This window comes from Asparagus officinalis, chromosome 7, assembly GCF_001876935.1.
Source record: "Asparagus officinalis chromosome 7, Aspof.V1, whole genome shotgun sequence".
Lineage (NCBI taxonomy): Eukaryota > Viridiplantae > Streptophyta > Magnoliopsida > Asparagales > Asparagaceae > Asparagus > Asparagus officinalis.
In genome coordinates this window covers 131,904,920-131,911,211 of record NC_033800.1, presented here as the reverse complement: position 1 = coordinate 131,911,211, position 6,292 = coordinate 131,904,920, and positions in this window count along the sequence as shown.

Here is a 6,292-nt window from a genome sequence, read left to right as displayed (position 1 = left end):
GTGATCCCCGTCAGCGTCGATCCGTTCGACATACCCGAGGCAAGATCCCGATCCTTGTTTAGTTTCGTTCCAATTTTTATATTTGTCGTAGATTATTTATGTGCAAGATCCCGCTTTCCCTTGGCTTGTTATTCCATTTTTTATATCCGTTATTAATTGATTGCGTAGATTAGACTGTGATATGATTAGCTATAGTGTATATTGTGATTACATGCGTGGGATTGCTTGACATGAATAGCTATGTGGAAGCTTGTTGTTTTATTACTTAGTTGTTATCCGATAGGAGAGACTGTACACGAAGACGACTTCTGTTAAAAGTATGATTTATAAGCGTGCTTCAAAGCATGTCTATACTCGCTCGACATCGATATCCCGATGTGAGGAGTCCCGAGTTCCCTCGATATCGATATCCCGATATGAGGTTTCCTTGATTATTATTATTATAGCATTGACTAGACGATGCACTCTTGATCGGACGTGTTGTGGGTCACGGTTATGTTCATAGTTTTACAGAAGTCGTTCCACGGTAACTCTGTGGCTAGTGCATAATATTTTATGTACAGTTGCTTAATTAATTTGATAACATGGGGTTATAAAGGGGGATTGGACGGAGAATATAGCATGTATATAAACGGGCACAGCGCTTTCTTGTTATCGTGATATCGTGAGTGTTATGTACATGGGCCAGAGGGCCAATACTTGACTTGAAGGCGGCCCCCGGACGACTTTACGGGGACCCAATTATATACATCAAAATATTCTTCCCCAATTCAAATAACATGTAAAACAAGAATAATATCCTTGCGTGCTTTATGGTGGACCTTGTTAGTTTTGTTGAGATGTAGATCAGTGTTGTTCTTTTCATACATAGATCGGGATTAATATTTAATTATCTGCAATTTGAGACATATGGTATATACATGAGGGTTTCCTTGTTTGGATTATTTCGCTCGACGTACTACGTCTCAAGTTATAGGTATTTAAGTATTAATTCCATCTAGTTGTGTGATTTGGATACTTGGATGATTACCCTGTTGGCTAGCTGCGTGATCTTGACACTTGGATAGTTTTCTTAGATTCTTCTGATATTCCTGCTTGAACGATGTATTTTGTATCTTTCCAGCATTCTCTTGTTCATATTTGTATAAGGGCACGTTTGACCCGAATATTATGCCTGGGATGATAGTCAGTTGTGATATGTATATTTTCTTATTCTGAGTTGTTTATTATATTCTTGCTGATTGTGATCGGGGACCTGTGACTTCACATTGTATTTATTTCCAGACGCTTAGCGTATTAGATTGAGAAGACGGGGTCTAGCACTTATCTCTTCTCAGTCTAATACGTCGCGGGCTTGTTCACGTTCTGATTCCCCAGTATTTTGGGAAGCGGGGCGTGACACTATATGAGTGGGAATCGTTTCCTGAAATCAGCTCAACTTTACACATTGTCCAACGTATACATCTAAGCATTCATTGAATTTTGTGAAAGATCTATATGAGTGGGAATCATTTTCTAAAATCAGCTTAGTTTTACACATTGTCCAACGTATACACAGCTAAGCATTCATTGAATTGTGTGAAAGCATTATATGAGTGAGAATCATTTTCTAAAATCAGCTCAGATTTACACATTGTCCAACGTATACAACTAAGCATTCATTGAATTGTGTGAAATATCTATATGAGTGGGAATCATTTTCTGAAATCAGCTCAGATTTACACATTATCCAACGTATACACAGCTAAGCATTCCTTGAATTGTGTGAAAATTTTATATGAATGGGAATCATTTTTTAAAATCAGCTCAGCTTTATACATTTTCCAACGTATACAGCTAAGCAAATTTGAATTTTGTGACAAATTGATAACAGCTGGAAAGCATTTTCTAAAATTAGCTCAGCTTTACACATTGTTCAATATATACAACTAAGCAAAGTTTTATAAATAGCATACTAGATTAGGTACCTCCACACAATTATTCGTTGTTGTGTTAAAATTATTATTCTCCATTTCTGCATACTTCAAAAACGAATTTCTATGCTGGAGGCCCATCATATTTATCATCATCTTCATCCTCGGATGCTGATAATTTCCTGTTCAATATCATTGCAGAGATTGATGAAACCGAAGAAGTAATTTGTGAGTACATCAACAACAACATGATCCTCGCTAACAATTTACATCAACAAAACTACCAACCGATCCATGGTGCCTCGATTCCCGGTCATGCAGTGATCAACAGTGATAAAAAAACTACGCATCAGAATTTGGTCATAGATTATTTTGCCGATAATCCACGTTTTGGAGAAGATATGTTTCGTCGTCGATATCGGATGTCAAGAAGTTTGTTTCTTCGTATTGTTGATGCAGTGAAAGATCATGACTATTACTTCTAATAACGAAGTGATGGACTTGGTAGAATGAGATTATCACCGTTACAGAAAGTAATAACTGTTTTTTGCATGTTGGCATATAGTCTACCAGCTGATACTACGGACGAATATGTTAAAATAGATGAGTCAACAGCAATTGAAAGTATGACAAAAGTTTGTCGTGTTATAGTGGAGATATTCGCAGAGCGGTATCTACGAACACCTAACGCTAAATGATATTGCTAGGCTACTCTATATTGGTAAAAACATGGTTTTCTAGGAATGTTAAAAAGTCTTGATTGTATGTATTGGAAATGGAAAAATTATCCAACGGCATGGTCTGGGCAATACACAGGACGTAGTGGGTTACCAACTATTATCCTTGAAGCTGTAGCAGATTATGATCTTTGGATATGACACACATATTTTGGTATGTCAGGCACCAATAATGATATCAATGTGCTGGAGTCACCTAATCTTTTCTCTAATCTAGCTCAAGGTATTGCTCCCCCGCTCACTATGTTATTCAAGGAAAAGAGCATAATATGGGTTATTCTTTAACTGATGGTATATATCCAAAATGGTCTATTATTATATAAACAATCCAACAACCACAAGGTAGGAAGAAAAAATATTTTGCCATGAAACAGGAAGCATGTAGAAAAGATGTAGAACGTGCGTTCAGTGTTCTCCAATCACGATTTGCAATTGTCGCAGGATCAGCGTGTTTTTGGAAAAAAAACATGTATTACATGACATAATGTCTGCATGCATTATTATGCATAATATGATAATCGATGATGAATGTGATCTTTATGCACCAACTCAAGAAGTGATGGAAGCACCAACACCAGAAGTTAATATTGTAGCAGATGAAACTACAAGATTTAATCAATTTATTGCATGTTACAGACAAATCAAGGATAAAAATACTCATATCGCGCTTCGTAATGCATTGATAGATCATCTATGGGAGGAATACACTAATTCAGGTAGTTAAGTGCATATTAAATTTGTAATTTTTACATTATTGTTAATGTTTAATTATTTTCTTGTATTTTATTTTCTATTGTGTTCTTAAATATAATATTTTGGCAATATCAATAATAAATATAGATTATTTTAGCAATCAAGTTATTTTAATTAATAAAATAATATTTTATTGTTTTATTAGTTTAAGTTATTTTTAAGTAATAAATCATTTTGTTTGAAAATATGTGAAAAAATAAAATTTGATATGTGGGGTTTAATTGTTGAAATAGTTAAAAATATAGGGAATAAAAAATAATAATATAAAAGTAGATAAAAAAGAATATCCTGAGAATATTCTTTTTTGGTGAAAAATGGTGTAGTGGATTGGAGATGAATTACTGTTTGATGTGACTTTTGCACCATTTTGATGTAAAATTTGCACCATTTTGGTGCGATGAGTTGGAGATGGTCTTATCAGATAATGCCCTATAACTTCCAAAGTATCAAAAAGAGCCCATAACTTTCAAAAATTTCAAAAAAACCCCTTACACTAGAGGTTATCAGAAAACCCCCTTTAACTTAAGATTCTATTAAAACAACTCACTAGCACAAATATTCCACTACATAACTTTACTAATCCATGGAAAGTTGTGTTTAATAATATAAATTACTTAATTCATTAATATTTGGTTTATATTACTTAATTAATGTTTATATTTAATTAATTTAACATATTAGTATATATATTAACTAGTAAATATGTGAATGCTTCAGGTTTTATCTCACATGTCCGAAATTGTCCTAATGCAAGGGCTAGGACTAATTTTGTTCAGAGGCCAAACTTTTATCGTATGGGTGGAATAAATTCATCTAGAGGAGGATGATTGTCTGGCTAATGTTTTAAAAAATCAATAATATCGAAAAGTTAAGCTCCAATTTCTTTGACCCAATAAATAATATCAAAAGTTAAATTCTCAAAAAATATCCCGATTACTCTCAAATTACACCAATGACTAGACCCACCAACTCCTCCAATGGTCAAGAATTTCTCAAACACAAATTTAACTCTATTTCCCTTTTATAGCGCAGGCAAAATTTGGGAAGAAATGAACCTTAGGTTACCTGAGAGTGTAAACATTTACACAGGGATAGTAATGTTAGTACCCTAATGCCACTAGGAAAGAATCCTAGAGGGGGTGAATAGGGTTTATGCTAATCTAATCTGATTTATGCCAATTAAAAACTTATTAACAAATATATCCTAACAAGAATGATATATTATAAATATATGTGCAAGGATATACAAGTAACACAAAGGTAAACAAACTACTAAAGGATAGGGCAATATAAACAAGTAATTGACAAAGGCGATATAAATGATAAGCACGAATATAAAGGAACGTCAGTGACAAGCGCAAACAAACGATATGATCACGGAGTTCAGTCCCCACGACCTACGTCTCCGCTCCTCACCTCGAGGAGATCTCCACCATCACAACCTGGTTTTCTACGCTCACCCGAATAACGCTTACACCTCACACTGGGTTTTCTAGTTTACTGAAAACTTTACAATCCACACTCTTGCAATTACGCTCTACACCCTCTAAGTGTTGGTCTCTAGCTCATGTCTCACTCAAGTGTTAGGAATTACAATCTACCTCTAGGCATTAATTACCACCTACCCTACTCCTCTTGGGACGACCACGTCTCTCACCACACACTTCTCTCGGTGCACAAGTGTATTACAAAGTGATCTCACAATTAAAGCTCAAATACAACAAATTTGTTCTCTACAATGGATGAGAACACAATGTAGGCTCACTCTCTAAGTCACACAAAACCCACAACCCAATTATACAATGCATGCAAATACAATAAGCTTAAAGGTTATGTGTGTAAACAAAGAGTAAAAATAAACTAAACTCAATTATGAAAATCTAGCTTATAGAGATGATAATCAATAAACAATGTAAATACAAAGCTAGAAATTGAGTTTAGAAAAATATCTCTAAAATGACAAGAGTAGGAGAGATGAATTAAAGCTCAAACACCAATAATTGATCTCCACTTCCTCTTGTAAAAATATCTTCACAAACTAAGCTTTAAACAAACTAAACAAAACTTAAACACCCTTTTAAAACTTGTTTAAAACTTTTCTCTTGGTTAGTTTTAGGTCTGAGGTATGAGGGTTATTTATAGAGACCCCAAAACACAAGAAAATCAAAGCAAAAGACCAAAACCCCAAAACAGTACAAGGCTGGAAAACTAGCCGTTATGCTGTAATAAGTCGACTTGTCACTTTTAAAAGTCGACTTATAAACTAGCCGTTACAGGCTCTACAACACACATAAGTCGACTTACGGGAAACACAAGTCGACTTGCTATAGCATAAGTTGACTTATAGATTTATAAGTCGACTCAGTAGAAACTTTCTGCTGATTCTAGAGCAATTCATAAGTCGACTTGCTCTTGACATAAGTCGACTTATAAACGTGCACAAACCCGAAATGTACAGTAAAACTCAACTTCAAACCTTGTTAAAAAATATCAAATAAATTTAGAAAAATGTAAAACTTTAGAAAATGATTGTAAACATGAAAATGAACATGTTATAAAAAGAATTTTTGTAATAGTACTTCACAAATGATATATCTCTTCATTTTGCAAAAAAATCCAAAACATGAAAATACAACAACACTTGTTTTGTCATTTTGACTAAACCATATTTTGAAACTTTATAAAATGATTATAAAGACAGACACATATATAATATAGTATATAATTATTAGTAGTAATATAATATAGTATATATATATTGAAATTATAAGTATATATATATATATATATGTATATATATATATATATATATATAGTTATATATATATATATAAGTATAAATATTTATAATATGTATATATATAGTATATATATATATATTATATTATT